This window comes from Protopterus annectens, chromosome 12.part0 (genome assembly GCF_019279795.1).
Source record: "Protopterus annectens isolate FY-2018-M chromosome 12.part0, PAN1.0, whole genome shotgun sequence".
NCBI lineage: Eukaryota > Metazoa > Chordata > Ceratodontiformes > Protopteridae > Protopterus > Protopterus annectens.
The window spans coordinates 366,826,365-366,844,323 of NC_056746.1; the positions used below are offsets into that span (position 1 = coordinate 366,826,365).

At 40.2% G+C, this 17,959-nt stretch overlaps 1 protein-coding gene across 10 annotated transcripts in view; it reads right to left on the reverse strand.

The window, feature by feature from the left end:
• The window catches only part of SNRNP25 (small nuclear ribonucleoprotein U11/U12 subunit 25), a 426,702-nt gene extending 408,755 nt beyond the window's left edge, over positions 1-17,947 (reverse strand). For 7 of the 10 annotated variants that reach the window (XM_044089464.1, XM_044089455.1, XM_044089458.1 and 4 more), the window contains exon 1: positions 17,415-17,842. The gene's annotated coding sequence lies outside the window, so the exon portion shown is untranslated. The other 3 variants (XM_044089462.1, XM_044089461.1, XM_044089460.1) reach the window with 2 other exon arrangements.
• Positions 17,948-17,959: the final 12 nt, after the last annotated feature.

Below are 17,959 nucleotides of genomic sequence, written 5' to 3' on the forward strand. Positions count from 1 at the left end.
CCTCCATTGAAAATAGGACTTTCCCAATAAACACAATGAATGAATGAATGAATAAATAGATGGGTCATTGAAATTAAAATTAAAAAAGCACCTGAAAAGAAGGTTGTAAAGTCAAACAGAAAAAAGAGAAACCAATGCAGATGTCTAGCAGAATGAAATCAACTACCCATGGTACATAGAAATAAAGCCCTTACTACAACCCAGACTACCTATGTTTGAACAGCTGCATAGGACCAGGCAAGGAAGGAAGCTCCATATTAAAATGTTTGAAATCACAGTGCAGAGTCCAAAAATACTAAAAAGAAGAGACCAAAAATAGGGAAAAACAACTCAAACTGTTACTGAGGCAGGAGGGCTGTGACTAATTGATATCTGGTTCTTCCATCCTGAAAGGAGGGAGGGAGGCAGTTTAGCTTGCTAGTGACACATACAGGAATGCAGATGCATCATCAAAACATGAAGACAATAATGTGCCAAATTTGCATGCCCAGACTCACACCTCCATCTCCTGAGGCAGCTATAGTAAAGCTCACAAACAAATCAAAGGATTGAGGACAGGACATTCCACAGGATCTGCACACTGATCCAACACACAACTCTGGCCTCACCCCAATTAAATTTGGCTCAATAGGAAGTGTAGCCATTGGGCTCCTCCTGTGAACTCAAAAATATATAAATAAAAATAAAGGAGGAAAGGAAATACATGAAGGTGTCCCCTTTACAATGTTGACTTACCAGAAACCGACTTGCAATCATCAAGACGACAACTCTGAAACTTCACAATGCTGTACTCCCAGAATGTCACAATTTCACTCAGGAAAACTAATCACTTGGCCACCATATAGACCTTTGCCTTTTTTCTGCTGTAGTGTCATCTTGAGTTGATATATTTAAGTAAAGGGAATGGGGGACATGGAGGCGAAGCCCCCCACTTCGTGGGTGTCATTTGCTTACGTTTGTAATGTTATCATTGGTGGTCAAGTGGTCAGTGTCCCAGAGTGAAACTGCGATGCTGTTAGGAAAATGTATAACTGCAATGCAATATGCAGGTTTAGTGTATTAAGGGTTAAAAGGAGTTAATACATTTATTCTGCTTATTCTGTGTGCAAATATGCAGCTGCTCGAAGCTCTGAAAAGAGAACAATGGATGTCTGGAAATCCACCATGGTCAGCAGAAAGTGTATTGAGGCCAGGACTGTACCTTGAATGTATCATATCAGAACTAGAGAAAGAATTGTGAGAAGCTAAGGGAAGCTGAAACAAACTCAAGGCCAGGTTGTTTTTCTCAAAAAACATGTTTTTTTGCAAGACAACAATTATTTGACCATGTCAGCAGCAAATCTAATAGCATCTTTCTGTGAACTTGTAGAAAACTGTATAAAAACTGTAGGCTGAACTATGGAAAATCAGACAAGCCTTGTACCTACATGCTTTGTCTCCTTGCTGCAAGTAATAAAGGGTGCCTTGCTTGAACCCAACGTGCATTGATCTTTGTGTTTTCCTTTACAGATTGGTCCGGAATCCCTCTCTTCACCTCGGATCAGATGGCCAGGTGGCTGAAACCGTACGGGGAAGAAACCAAATCGGTTCTTCTTATATGTAAAGTCCTCCGACTGAATTGTTGTCAAAAGAGGCCAGCCACTTTCTGATCTGTGACTGAAGGACGGGTTTTCCGCGAATCGGTGATTAATCATGTGGGCTCAGGTAAGGTGAATCTACTTTTTTTCTGTTTTAGGATGAGGGACTAGATGTGTATTGTTTTTTGTCAGATTGTATTTTTCTTACAGTCAGGGATAGGAAAAGTACCGTCTTGTCATAGATCAGGAGAAACAGAATAAGTAGACTTTAGGTAGTCATTCTGAAGAGACTGTAACAAAATCCGTGGTACACGTTAAAACTAGAGAATCAAGGTAAAGTTACGTAACAATCAAAAGTAAGGGAAAATGGGTAATAACTATACAAAAATACCCCGAGACCCACTGTTAACGGAAGATGCAAAATATATGCAGTCACAGCGTGCAGACAATGTCAGATACTTTTCAAAATGGGTTATTAAATACGAATTTGATGGAAAATTGGAAAAATCCTCACTCATCAAACTTATTAAACAACTTAAAACTGATTCTAAAGGTCAGGTAAAAAAGCAACGACAGTTAGGAATTTCCCAGGCACACAGGTGGCTGGAGGAAGTAAACCGTAGGGACCAAAAGAACAAGGATTCAAAAACAATGTTTTTAGATAGGGAGGATAACAACCTAGTAATAGCAACAGCACCTCCGCCTCCCCCTCCCTTACCAGAATATGGAGCGAGTAGACAGGTAGATCCACCTCCGCTATATCCTGTGGTCACTGAGGATAGGGACGCTATAAAACTAGCTAAAATAAGGGATCCCATTGAAACTAGGTCCCAAACAAAAGCAGGTAATCGAGAGTCATGGCAGAAATTTAAAGACACACAACCTGCGGGAGAAGAAGAAGAGGAAATATGTCCACTCACAGAAGTACCGAACCCTCAGGCTGGGCAGGATAATCAGGATCCAGCCATCTTAGTATACAGACCCTGGACTCCGGAAGATATCCGGAAAGCTACAGAAGGGATTCCCTATCCGAAAATTAAATTTTAGAAAATTCTCAGAAGATTTACAAGGAATGAGGCTAAGTTATCATTTAAAAACGGGAAAGAAATAGAAAGGGTAGTTCGACAAATTGTAGGGCCAGACTGGTACATGATTTGTGGCAATTGGAATCCTCGTGATGCTGAACAAAAACCCCTTCCTCATAGCAGTGCATATTTAGACGCTAGAGTAAAAGGACTTACAGACCGCATCTCTAAAAAATGGAAACCTAGGGCAGACTGGACGTGCATTAATCAATGCATCCGACAGGAGGGTGAGACAGTTGACCAATATTTCACTAGGCTACTGGAATGTTTTAATAACCACTGTGGGATGCAGATCCCCGAAGACCAAAAACAAGATTCCCCATATGAACAGCAGTTGAAAAATGCATTTTTGAAAGGCAGTAGTGCACCTATAAGCAGTTTCATTACAAAACATATGGTTAATCATCGAACTGGCAGGATACAATCAGTACTCAAATATGCTAGGCATGCTGAAAGGCATTTCAATAGCAAAAAGAAAAAGAAGGCTCAAGTATTTTCTGTAGAGGACGGAGCGGAAGTTTATGTAGTACACCCCGGAAAGAAGGGCAGGTAAAATGCACAGGGAGGTAGGCAGTCTGATCAACGATCAGAAGACTTTGAAGGACGCAAGAAAAGGGGTGAATGTTTTAAATGTGGTAAAAAGGGAAATTTGGCGAGGGATTGCAAGAAAAATAAGAAAGCAACTACAGAAGACAAGGAAGGTGAAGACTGACTATATGATAGTCAGGAATCATTAGAAGGGGCTAGTGCAGAAAGGACAAATGAGAATGTGAAAAAGGAAATAGAGGAAGTACAGGGAATTGATGACGGTGAAGTAGAAGATTAAGTACTAGACTTGGCTTTATTGAGCTTGGAGCTCTACTTAGCAGATACTAAACCAGAAGTTATACTTTCGGTGGAAGGCATGGAAGTCAAATTTTTGTGCGACTCAGGGGCATCACAAACCCTGATACACCCCTCCAAATTGCCAGAAAACTCAGAATCATCCGACTACATATTAGTCAAAGCAGCTAATGGGCAGCTCTATCAAGAGCCCCTCTCCCGCAATATTACAATAACTGATCCTGTTTCGGGATTGACACAGAAAAGTAAGACTGTAGTTTCTGCAAAGTGCCCAGTGAATCTCTTGGGCAGGGATCTCATGCAGTTATTTGGTATAGCAGTAGTCCCAACCATGCAGGGAATGGAAGCACAGCGACAAACTGACACCTTTACAGTGCAATCGACGGGGTGAAATATTTTATTGGTATAGTCAGGACTTGGTCACAAGTGGTCCGGGGACTGTGACCAAGGAGCTGATGAATGTAGCCATCAGTAAGTTTCCCTCCCTCGACATTGATAAACAACACCTGTTACATTGTACCCTATATTTTTGTAATACACCAGGACCCGATAAGGAATATGAAGAAAAATTATTTAAGAATCATACAAATAGATTGGTACTGCGTAACCTGTACTGGGACACAGAAGGGAATAAGTGTAGTTAGCTGTTCGCTGCCTCAGGAATTTTTAACACTTTATAAATCTAATCGATTACCACATGTTAGCCTGACCAAGAATAAAAATATACAGTGGGCAGACCTAGGGGAGAAAGCCACAAAATGGGAGAAACAAACAGAACTGGAACTGTCAGGACAGGGAATACAAGTACAAAAATTGAATTGGGTGACACAGACCAACCCAGCTGTGACCTGCATTCTCTCAAAGACAGCTGATGGACACTCCTACTGAAGGAGGAAGAAAACGCCTTGCGAGATGTACCAGAGACTCTCTGGTCAACAGGGATATCAGATGTAGGACTTATCCGTACGGCAGGGCCAGTTAATATCACACCGAAATCAGAATTTAGACTACAGAAAAGACAATACCCCTTAAAGAAAGAAGCAGAGGCAGGGATAAAACCTATCATAGCAGCATTACTTAAGGGAGGGGTACTAGTGGAATCTCCCGATTCTCCGTGTAATACACCTTTATTTCCATGGCATATGGTCCAGGATTTGCAAGCTGTGAATGACGCAGTAATACCAAGGGCACCCACAGTGCCAGATCCACACACTCTGCTAAATGACTTAAAACCTCAACAAAAGTATTTCTCTGTGGTGGATATTATTAATGCATTCTTTTCAATACCGATACACCCAGATAGCCAGTATTGGTTTGCATTCACATTTCAGGGAAAAAGATACACATATACGCGACTACCACAGGGATATTGTGAGAGCCCTATGATATTCTCACAGGAAATGTCAAGTAACTTGGCAAGGTTTAATCCACCGAAGGGTAGTCAGATTTTACTTTATGTTGATGACATTTTGTTAGCGGCCCCCACCCTGTAGGACTGTAGGGAAGACACAGTAGCATTTCTATGATTTTTAGCTGCTGAGGGACAAAGTAAACAAAGACAAACTGCAGCTCTGGAAAAAACAGGTGAAGTACCTAGGATATGTGATATCCAAGGAAGGTAGAACATTAGATGAGGACAGAAAAGTGGCAATCTTGCAGGCACCAAAGCCTATCACCAAGAAGGAAATGATGTCCTTCTTGGGAACGACTAATTTTTGTCGAAGCTGGATTCCAAACTATGCCTTGGAATCTGCACCCTTAACTGACCTTATATATAAGACACCCATGGCAGCGCAAGATTTGTTATAATAGACATCAGAAGCAGAATCGGCTTTTTGTAAACTGAAACAATTAATAGCATCCTCTCTAGTTCTGGGATTACCAAATTATCATAAATGTTTTTTCCAGACTGTAGATTGCAAGCAGGGTTATATGACATCAGTACTAACACAACAACATGGGGATAAGCAACGTCCCATTGCTTACTATTCATCACAGCTGGACCCAGTGGCACGGTCACTACCCCACTGTGTCCAGGCAGTTGTTGCAGCTGCAATGGCGGTATAGGCATCAGCTTCAGTAGTTTTGTTCCAACCCCACACTTTGAGGGTACCCCATGCAGTCGCAATTATCTTGTTGCAAGAAAAGGTGGCATTTCTTTCCCCTGCTAGGCATCTCTCCTGGCATGACTATATTATTGAGCCAACCTCATATGACAATTGAACGATGCACGACTTTGAACCCTTCTACTCTGCTACTAACCTCTGCAGACGGCACACCACACCACTGCCTGCAGGTAATTGAGCAAAAGACACTACCTAGAAAAGACCTCACAGATGTCCCCTTGGATAATGCTGAGGTGACATACTACGTGGATGGCTCGTGCAAAAGGGGCACTGCAGGACAGAACCTAGTAGGATATGCAGTAGTCTCGGATACTGAAGTTATAGAAGCAAAATTTTTACCGCACCATTTATCTGCACAGGCAGCAGAATTGATTGCCCTGACAAGGGCATGTACTTTAGCAAAGGGTAAATGTGTAAACATTTTTACTGATAGCCAGTATGCCTTCTCCACTGTACATGTGTTTGCACAACAGTGGAAACACCAGGAATGATAACATCTACTGGCAAACCTATAAATCATGTGCAGTTTATTTTAGATCTTTTAGAATCTATTCAGTTACCTCAGAAGGTGGCCATTTGCAAATGTGCAGCTCACACCAAGCAACAAGATAGGATTTCAAAAGGTAATGCAAGAGCTGATACAGCTGCAAAACAAGCAGCTACAGAGGTATTTCTTTTAAATGAGGAATTACAACCCTCTGAAATTTTGAGTCTGGATATGTTAAAAACAATGCAGACACTTACTACGCAAGCTGAAAAACAGCGATGGATAAAACGAGGAGCAGTCCTCGAAAATGGGCTATACATCTCTAAGGAAGGGAAACCAATACTACCCTCTAATTTGTTCCGTTATGCGGCATTGTTGAGCCATGGGCAGTGCCATGTCTCAACAGGGGGGATGATACAGCTGGTGAACCAAGTGTTCACAACGTACGGATTTACAAACTATTCTAAAAATTTTGTTTAATGTGTCAGATTTGTAACAAACACCATGCACAGGGGGCAATAAAGCCCAAGCAAGGGGGTTTTCCCACACCACCATATCCGTTTCACACTATCTGTATGGATTTCATAGAATGGAACAAATGTGAGAATAAGAAGTATTGCCTTGTCATTATAGATATGTTTTCCAGATGGGTGGAAGCCTTTTCAACCAAAAACCCAGATGCAGCTACAGTGGCAAATTATTCCTAGGTTTGGCATTCCCGAGAGAATCTATAGTGACAATGGTACGCACTTTGTAAATCAAATCATACAGCAGCTGAGTAAGTTTTTTGGTATTTCTTTAAAAAATCATTGTGCATATCATCCGCAGTCTGCAGGGCTGGTTGAAAGACATAATGGTATACTGAAAAGCAAACTGAGGAAATTGATAGCTGAGACAGGGAAAACCTGGCTGTACTGTTTACCCCTGGCACTGTTGAACAAGAGAACCGTCCCTACAGCAAAAGGACTGACTCCTTTTAAGAAGCTGTATGGAAGGGCTTATTACACACCCCAGTGGAAACCTCTCATGTCATCAGACCAGGAAACTGATTTTACGTTAGCTGAATATATGAAAAAGTTGTTGAGTTCTAAACATCTGTTGCAGTTTAATTCTGTTTCAGGTCAAAAACAAACCAAAATATCGGAAGTGGCAGTGACGCCAGGAGACTGGGTGTGGATTAAAATCGTGAAGCAAAAGAACTGGGCATTGCCAAAGTGGGAAGGTCTTTACCAGGTGCTTCTTTCAACACTTACTGCAGTCAAAATAGCAGAGTGAGCTTCGTGGATACATCTGATGCACTGCAAGTTGGTGAAGAACTTCAAGCTGGACAAAGACCTTACCTCTCCATCGGGACCCTAAGAACAAAAGTCTGGCTACAAAAGGGGGGGGGGCAGATCAATAGGAACTGATCCATCTCAAACCCAGTGAAGCAATCACTGGTGCTAAGGTCCTATAGGGCAGAGAGTAAGATCACGTGTCCTGGGCAAAGATGACGGAAGGAAGAAAGATCCAAATGCATCTGTTTGGAAGAGCCGGAGAAAACAGGACTGTAGAACAACCATTTCCACAGAAATATTGCATGACCATCCTGTTGACTATATTGGTAATAATAATCTTTTTATTGTGGCCATTTCTCTTCTCAGCCACACAAGTAGAATGAAGTAAACATGCAAAGTGGCACCCAAATTTCAATACTTATCAGGCTATTAAGGACGCTTATGCAGACACCCTCAACATCTCCAATTGCTGTGTCTGTGCAGCTATTCCTACTGCACATGGAGGAATACCCTTAATACAGATTCCCTTAAATATGAATCAAACCTGGCAAGCACTACTGAAGGATGCAGTGAATGTGACATCGATTAAAAGAGTGACCCTATTTTTACCAAAGGCAAAAAGAGGAGCAGTATGCTTTCAAAACTACGGAAAAACAGAAGTTGGAAATAGCACCTGTAATATGACAGTGATACATCACTGTACCGGGAATTCCTGCACCACGACAAACGAAGGCCAGCAATTACAGGTTGGCAATAGCAATGACTTTACTGAAAGGAAGAAAACGGTTGATGAAAATCAAATCGTGTATAGTAAACTGTTATGGGCTATGACCCAACAAAAGCCCAGTAACTATAAAATCGGCAACATCTCAGTCGCAATTCCTGACTGCTACTTTGTGTGTGGTGATAGAGCATATAAATGGCTACCAGGCAACTGGTCTAGAAGCTGTTTTCTGGCATATCTGATTCCAGCAATACATGTATCGACACTACCCCAGGGGAAATTCAAAATGTTCGAGAAATCAAGAAACCCGCTAATCCGGTAGGACAAGTTGATGCATCCTGGATATATCACCATGATCTAGCCCATGTGAGTGACAAAAGACTGTCGCACATAGATCTGGGTGATGATGTCATATCTTGGGCGGGCATAATACCAGAATACGGAGCAGTGAAATCGATCTGGGATCTGAGAAAACTATCAAAACTTCTTGAGACAATGAGTAATGTGACTTTTTCCACCCTAGAATTGGTGACTGATGAACTGACAGCCATAAAGGACAGTGGTGCTTCAAAATCGCATGGCTCTCGACTTCACCCTAGCGGCGAAAGGAGGGTTATGCGCTTTAATCCAGGAGGAGTGCTGTTCGTTTATTCCTGACAACAAACATGAAATAGACAGCCATCTCGAAATAATTCAGCAAGTGTCGGCCATGACCAAACCAGGACCGAATCCATTGACAGACTTTTTCCAAAAATGGTTCGGGGGTTGGGGCAGCATCTTGATGAACATTCTGGATTGCCATCTGTGTAGGGGCAGCCTTATTGATGGTGTGTGGATGCTGCTGCATCCCTTGTATAAAAGAACTAGTTGAAAATTTCATAGACGCTTCAATTTCAAAAACTTTATATCAGAATGTTGAGTTAGAGGTACTGATTAAAAGCTGAAGAAATACTTTCACAAGCTTGAACTGAATGACTCTCTAACTGCAAATTCTGAGTGGGAAATGGTTAAGGGAAGAAAAACTGTTTATGCTTGTTTTGAAAGTCGAATAAAGTATTAAAAGGGGGGGAAATGTTAGGAAAATGTATAACTGCAATGCAATATGTAGGCTTAGTGTATTAAAATGTACAACTACAATATGCAGGTTTAGTGTATTAAGGGTTAAAAGGAGTTAATACATTTATTCTGCTTATTCTGTATGAAAATATGCAGCTGCTAGAAGCTCTGAAAAGATGGTCAGCAGAAAGTGTATTGAGGCCAGGACTGTACCTTGAATGTATCATATCAGAACTAGAGAAAGAATTGTGAGAAACTAAGGGAAGCTGAAACAAACTCAAGGCCGTGTTGTTTTTCTCAAAAAACATGTTTTTGCAAGACAGCAATTATTTGACCATGTCAGCAGCAAATCTAATAATAGCATCTTTCTGTGAACTTGTAGAAAACTGTATAAAAACTGTAGGCTGAACTATGGAAAAATCAGACAAACCTTGTACCTACATGCTTTGTCTCCTTGCTGCAAGTAATAAAGGGTGCCTTGCTTGAACCTAATGTGCATTGATCTTTGTGTTTTCCTTTACAGATGTTCTGGGAGTTCAGCATTGTTATCTCACCGACTTGAAAGTTGATATTCCAGTAAGTCAATGTTTTAAAGTAGATCCATTACAAGAACGAGGAAGGCGAGTTGGAGGTTAAGTAAGAGACCACAAACAAGCAACAAACTACATTGCCGGTGAAAATGTTAAAATGAAAAGATTAGCAGCAGGTATAAATAAGTTAAAACCACCTTCTTTACTTATATGAGAAGGAAAGAATGCAAGTAGAAAAAAGGTGAACTGGTAAGGGAATGGAAGAAGTATAAAGAAGCCACAGAGATCAAGCGTATAATAAATAACCCACAAAGAAAAAGAAAAGAAAAGTAGGTTATCTTCACTTCTAGTGAGAACACAAACTTAATTATCCAAGCTAACATGCTAACTGGTGCTGCCTGACACAGATAGCCTTACAGTCACTTTAATGCCACACTAAGGTGTCAAGGACTTCTGTACAATGCAGAACATTAAAACTAAAGGACAAATTTCATCTAACTGTAAGCAGTTTAGTCAATATGTAAAAAGATGTGTTAGGTAGCTGTATTTGTGTTACTTATTTTATTTTTAGTATTAGGTTACCAAATTTGGTGTTAGCAGTCCCAAAAGTATGTCTCCAGTACAGATTTTCAACAGAATTGGCTAAGGAACTGCCTTACAGACAAAACAGAGACCACATCTAAGTAAAAAACAGGAAACAGAATATAATGTAAATAGCCAAAACCATTCTGAAGGTTTTCCAATCCTATAATTTTTCTACTAAGGAATCATTTTATCTTTTCAAATAATTTCAGGTAGCTTGTTTGAAAGCTAAGAACTGCTGTAGTCTACTCAGAAAGGGGCAGATAAGTAAAGTATAATACTACTCTCCTATGCTGAATAGTGCAAAATATCTAAGCAAAGGTCAAGATAAATACCATGCACTGTCAATCCTTTATCAAGAGCTGACATTACTACTTCAAACAAAGCCAGAAGATTCAAGTTTTCCTTCTTTCTGAATGAGACATCAACAGGTATGTTGCCTTATACTAGGGAACTTGATTGTTTTAAATTTTACTTGTGACAGCAATTATCATATTTTTCCTAGTGTTTGTCAATCCAATATAGGTCTTCAATTACTGTAAAGTTCACACATTTTTCCCATGTACATTCACAATGTCCTGCAGTTAGGTGATAACTTCTTTATCGATAGCATTCTGCATTCACATTTTTTTTACGTTCGATTTTCTAATATAATTACTGAAAAATAAAAGTGCAACCAACTAAACACTGCTGAAGAAATAAAAATATATAAAATATTGTTTACTGGAATGGAAAGCACTTTTAAGAACAAGCCAAGTTCATAAACAGATCTGGGAGACTTATCACCACATTTTACAGTTTAATACAGTATCACATACTTTCATCACAGATTGAACTTTTAATTCAGACTTGGATGCCTCACAGCAATGTGTCCATCATAGGTTCATAGGTATGTACCAGGCTAATGGCCCTGGAGCCTTTACAAGCCTAGCTCATAGGATTACCATGGCATCATGACTCCCGGCCTTAGGTCCTAGTGCCTCTGTCGAGTAGAGCCACTGCAGTGATCCCCGGGCTGAATTTTCTATTTCCCATCCACTCATCAAGATTTCTCTTCAAGAAGGCCAGTGAGGTGCTCTGCTTGACATGTATAGGAAGTCTATTCCATAGCATTTGTAGTCTCTGGGTTATGAACCTGTCCCTCCAGCATGTTCTGTCAATTGTGGTAATGAAGTTGAGGTCTCTGGAGCATGTGGTGTGGAGGGATTGGGATTTCTTTAGATGTAGTATTTCTAACACAGCTGGGTCAGACATGGCTTTGTAAGTCGAGCAGAGATTGCCTCTAAGCAGGCGATATGAGATAGAGAATAGTTGGAGTTTTTTTGAGTCTTTCCATATAGGACAAGTGTTTAAGGCCTGGGATCCTCTTTGTGAGGTACTTTTGTGGCCTCTCCAGTTGTTGCAGGTGTCTAGTGAGGTACATGCCAAATGGGGCATTGTACTCTATGACTGGCCTAATGAGGGAAGAGTAGAGGGAGACAATGACCTCTTTCTTCCTAGATGCAAAACCCTTAGCGATGAGATGTGCCACATAGAAGGACTTTCTGACCACAGTGGCAATGTGGTGGTCAAAAGAGAGGTTGCTGTCAACCTGTGTTCCCAGATCTCTATAACAACACCTTCTGTGTTCAGTGGACTACCACTGATGGGGTAATTTCAAGGGAACGAGGTTTTTCCCAAGGGGGATGACGACACATTTTTTGGCATTGAGCTTAAGGCCATGGTTCTGACACCAGTCGGTGGTCTCAGTGAGGCCTATCTGTAGGATGCCAACATCACTTGGGGAGTTAATAATAGCTCCCAACTTGCAATTATCTGTGAACTTTGTCAGCTAGAGTCCCTTCATATTGGCCCGGACTTCAGAGAAGTAGATACCAAACAGGAGAGGACCCAGGACCGAACCATGTGGGACTCCACTCGTGACTGGTCAGCAGTTTGACTTAGAATCAGCTACTTCTGACTTGGAGTCAGCTACTTTCACACTGTGGGTTCTATCTGTGAGGCAGTTTGCAACCCACCTAGTGATACAGGGATTGATGGCCAGCTTAGTGAGTTTTTCTATGATTCCTGGGTGGGGAATGGTATCAAAGGCCTTGGCTAGATCAACTTAGGCTGTATGAACCACCTCGCCTTCATCCACAGCTCTGGTGACTGACTCAAACAAGTCGACCAAGTTGAGCAAACATGATCTACCCTTCACAGAACCAAACTGTGTAGGATCCAGAGCTTGGACATTCCCTATATCCTTGTTTATTAGGTCCACGATGATGCATTCCATACCCTTGCATATCAGACTCGTCAGGCTAATGGGGCAATAGTTCCCAGGGTCTGTAGTCACTCCTCCTTTGTGCAGAGGGATGAATGTAGCAGTGCACCATTTGGTAGGAACAAAGCCTGAGGTGCGGCTGGGATTGAACAGGGCACACAGGTGAGGTGCCAGTTCACTCTGTAGTTCATGTAGAACACAGCCAAGGATATTGTCAGGTCCCATAGGAGCTGTATTCTTGTCCTTGGACAGTGCTGTTTTAACCTGTGCAGCAGTAATACTGGGTACCTGGCAGTCTACTGGTATTGTGATTGGTCCTTGGGGGGGGGGGTAAAGTTGGCACTGAATCTGTCGGCCAGTATATTGGCAATATCTGTTGGCTCGGTATACAAGGTACCATTGTGCAGCACCTCAAAGCAAATCTGGGTATTGCCGTGGAGATTCTTTAAATAACTATAGATGGCCTTGTGGTTGTCTTTACTATCTGCTGCAATTTTGTTTTCATAGCTAGCTTTAGAGGATTTGATGAGGGATCTCAACCATTTGTTGAGGCTGAAAAGGGTTTTTTTTCAGTCTTGGGACTTCACCTTATTCCGCATCAGTTTCCTCCTTCTATTGTAGATTTTGTTTATGGCAGGGGACCACCAGATTGGCTTCCTTTTTTTTTTTTTTTTTTTTTTTTTGAGGAGAGCGTGGGTTTTTTTGAGGAGAGTGTCTTGGTTCTATTGGGTATGGCGAGATCCATGCATTTGTGTACGATCAGTGCCTAAACACATGCAACCCATGTGCCTGGGGAAACTATGCTGCATCTGCAAAGTCTTGACCATACCTATTATCTTACAAACACTAAAAACATGTACAAAGGTTCATAAAAACTAGATACAACTAACCAGAAATATGAACACAAAATATACCATCAAAGGCACAATGCAAAGTCTATATATTTTTAATGAATGATATTGCAAAAAAATATACCCCACAATGCCACTATTTTTTTCTTCAGAAAAAGGGAAATGTAACATGTGGGTCTTTGGGGTAATCGGTGGTTTCAAAATCTTTTGGGCGCTTGTGGGGACAGGTCAAAAATTATGTAGGGTTACCACCTGTCCCATTTTGTGAAGGACAGTCCCTCTTTGGGCAGTTGTGTCCTGCGAAAAAAAAAAATCAAAAAAAGAGCAGGTAATATACCAGTGTAGTACCTTGTGGGCGGTTCTGCGCAGGTCATCGCACATCTGAGTGACAAGGTATGCTAATTTCCCCTGTCCTGAGCTAAGTACTTTTTTAGAAAAACACCTTACATTCAGCATTTTCACTGTCTTAAACTACATATGTTTTTAGAAAACCACCTTACATTCAGCTGTTCCACTGTCCTAAACTACGTATGTTTTTAGAAAAACACCTTACATTCAGCTATTCCACTGTTCTAAACTACATATGCTTTTAGAAAAACACCTGTACAGTCTTACTTAGCATCATTCAACATGTATTCTTATTTACAATAATAATCGCTAATTTTCCACTGTCCTAATGTTTTTTCAGCATGTAACCATGACATGACAAAGCATGCTAATTTCCACTGTCCTAAACTAAGTATGTTTTGAGAAACACCTGTACATTCTTATGTACCATAATTCAGCATGTAACCCAAGTGGTAATGCTAATAATAAATGATAGAAGAACACCATCTTTCATGAGTTTCGTATCATGAACAAATGCGTACAATTCATCATGTAACCCATCATACCTGCATAGGGTTACCCACTGGTCCCAGCAGGGCTGAAATGAAGGAAAAACAAATGACGTTAACATCATTGACAGTTAAACAAGTGTAATTGTACTGTCTTTTGACTATAATGACCACTTTTAATGCACCGATCATATGCCATACAAAAACGTAATGTAATAATAGAATTGAACCTGTACTTATTTGTATATATATCAGTATATTTCAGCTGTTTTTATACTGCATGTCCTTTTTAAATATATTTCAGCGGATTAGTTATGTAGTTAGTATGTGTATGTCTTTCATTGCGTTCTTTAATGTACCAATGAACTTATTTGTGGCATTGAATTTCATTTTCATCTTTGTAACTTTACTTTATAACGTAATGCATTCTTTCAGATAACGTTCTTACAGACGATTGTAATGGACAGCTACATGAAAGCTAATTAATATGAATGCAACTTTGTAAGGCGTGGGCATGTTAGGGGAGGGTTTGCTACTGCGCATCCTGTGAGGTACTACACTGGTAGATTACCGAATTGGTAATTAAACATTCTTTAATGTACCAATAAACTTGTTTGTGGTACTGAATTTCATTTTTGTCTTTGTAACTTTATTTTATAACATAATGCATTCTTTCAGATAACGTTCTTACAGACGACTGTAACTGACAGCTATATGAAAGCTAATGAATATGAATGTAGCTTCATAAGGCATGGGCGGGTTAGGGGCGGTGTTTGCTACTGCGCATCCTGCGAGATACTATACTGATAGATTACCAAAGAGCAAATGTCCTGAGATTTCAGGACAAAAATATTTCCTAAGTTTTCTTTAATAGTTGCATAAAACAGTTATTTGATACATGAAACTCCTGCATGTTATGTGAAGTAGCATAAGCAACTCAAATGTTACTAGAATAAGCTTTTATTTGTGCAAAAAAGTGAAGTTCTGTACCTTCCACTGGCTGTGGGTATGTTTTGTCCTGGAAAATCTGACATTTCTACAGAAAATGTTCCATTTTGTGCATTTGAAAAGGTGGCAACCCTAAAATTATGCGAATGAGGACATAAACACTGCAAAAGGTGAACATATAAATGAAAGGAGTAAATCAAATTTGAACCATAATCGTCGACTTTTCAGATGTGCAAAGTGGAACAGTTTTGTGGAAACATGTAATTTTGCAAGACAAACCAAACATGCTATTGGTGCAACGAAAGGGATTCCAGTCCACTTTCTTACTCAAAATCTCAGTTTCATAGAATTTGAATTGTTGATTCATATCACTACAGTTACCACCTGTCCCACTTTGCGAGGGACAGTCCCTCTTTGGGCAGTTGTGGGCGATATTGTACTTGAGGGCCTCACCAGATGTGCAGTGGCAAGCCCCACCCAAAACCCGCCCCCGTGTTGTTTCGTAATCGGGCACTAATGAATATGTATTCCCTCGAAGAATCCTAATACACTGTCCAGCTTTCAGTACGCGTCTTGTGTTGTCGTCGAGAACAATTGTTTGTTTCTTATTTTAATATAATCAAAGAAATGCATATTTATTAAATAAAAGACGGCGATACTGTAGTTGAGGGCCTCAGCAGATGTGCAGTAGCAAGCCCCGCCCAAAACCCACCAATTCATGAATATGCATTCCCTCCGAATGTACAACCGAAGAAAAAGTGAACTAACATGTAATACGAAAGTATATATAACAGTAAACTGTTACCAACATCTGTAATTAACAAGTTTTATTGCAATATAATCTGTAATTAACAAGTTTTATATTATAATTATTATACTATAATCAGCAAAAAACCGAAACCGTGAAAACAAATGTCATTAGGATTTTTACTATGTTAGCATTATAGTTCTCTTTATCAGAGTCGGAATGCGATGGTTCAGTGTCCCAATTAATGTCCAAACAGACTCTTTTTGGTGCTGGTGTCACAGCTGACTCTTTCTCAGTGTCATTGACAGGAGCTTTACTAAGAACAGCTTCTTGGAATTCGCGTATGTGATTCAGCAAGTTAACGAATAAAGTATCAAAATCATTGCCATATCTGCTCCTCCACATAAACTCGTCCAGGTAGCTAGGCACCATGTGCGGACGGGTGCCATTCATGCCCTTAAAGTGTCGCTTATGTTTGTGTACATTTAATATTTTACGTGTTATGTATGCAGGAGCAAATTAAATATGCAGACCGGGTTGTCACTCAATTTGTGACACGCCCACTTCTGCGCAAAAGAAACTGGTGAGGCCCTCAAATACAGTATCACCTAAAAGACTTATTTCAGAAACTTTGTTTTGTTCCTGCATCTGGCTGTCTGCAAAGTATATTTTCTTTTAAATTAAACGGTAAACTACATGGTCACTTCTTATCTAATGATTTAACCAGGAGATATATTTTTTTCTTCAAAATAAAGTACATAAGCTCACTTCTTATTCTTGTCCTGACCTAGGGTTAGCACCAGTTTTCTTTTAGGCTGGGCAGTCCCTTATTTCGGCAGGTGTGTCCTTGTCGGGGAAGGGGATATGAAAATGGCATTGTTGGAATGCCATGTCAATCATGGCTTATTACATATGCAGACCTGGTCGTCAATCATTCGCGACATGCCCACTTCTGCGCGAAATGCAAGGTGAGGCCTTCAAGTACAATATCGCCCAGTTGTGTCCTGCAAAAAACTTGTAAAAATGGTAAATGCCATGAGATTTTAGGTCAAAATTATTTCCTATATTTTATGTAATAGTTGCATAAAACAGTTATTATGTATCTGAAACACCTAAATGTTATAAGAAACAGAATAAACAACTAAAATGCTACAAGAATAAGCTTTTATTTAGGTAAAAAAAAAAGTGAAGTTTTGTTCTTTGTACTGGCCGTGGGTATATTTTGGCCTGAAAAATCTGAAGGTTGTACCAAAAATGTCCCACTTTCGGCATTTTAAATGGTGGCAACCCTACGATATCACACTGACTTGTTTCACATTCAAAATAATTGATAAAACTATTAACGAAAAGTATGATATATTTTACTTCGAAAAATCTCAAGACTTTGCCATTTTCATGTGTTCCACAGGACACAACCAAGGGGCTGTAATGTATAAAGAGGGTTATATAGTAACGCTAGCCACAAAATAGGTACGTACCTCCTTAATGGTTGCGGTTAAGAAATCTGGCCCCCCTCCAAATTTCCTCACGATTACACCAAGCGCACGAGTGTTTGTGATTTTAAAAGCTGCATATTTAAGTTTGACTCAGAAATGAAAATTGTCAAGAACAAGTTAGCCAGTGTTGCTGGAGAAAGAAATGTCCACTCTGTCCTGCTCGAGTTCAGACACCAAGATCGGTACAGGGTCCGAAAGTAAACTCATTCATCAATGGTATTTGTGGAAAGTGGAAGATAAAACACTTAACAACGATCTAATACTTCAACAGGATCTAAAACCTGTTGTATTTGCATAATAAATGTAAATAACAACCATGATATTCTTTCCAAAGTTCATCCGCAATGATAGTCCAATATAGAACACTCTTTCTGGAAAAAAAATTCTAAAAGTAAACTAAACTGCAAAGAAATTACCAAGATACTACGTTCATTGCACTTCACGAAGTCGATTGTTACTGTCCATCACCTATTAGTCTCCGAATGGGTTCCACGCAATATTCGTGTGTAAACAGTTCCGCCGCATGT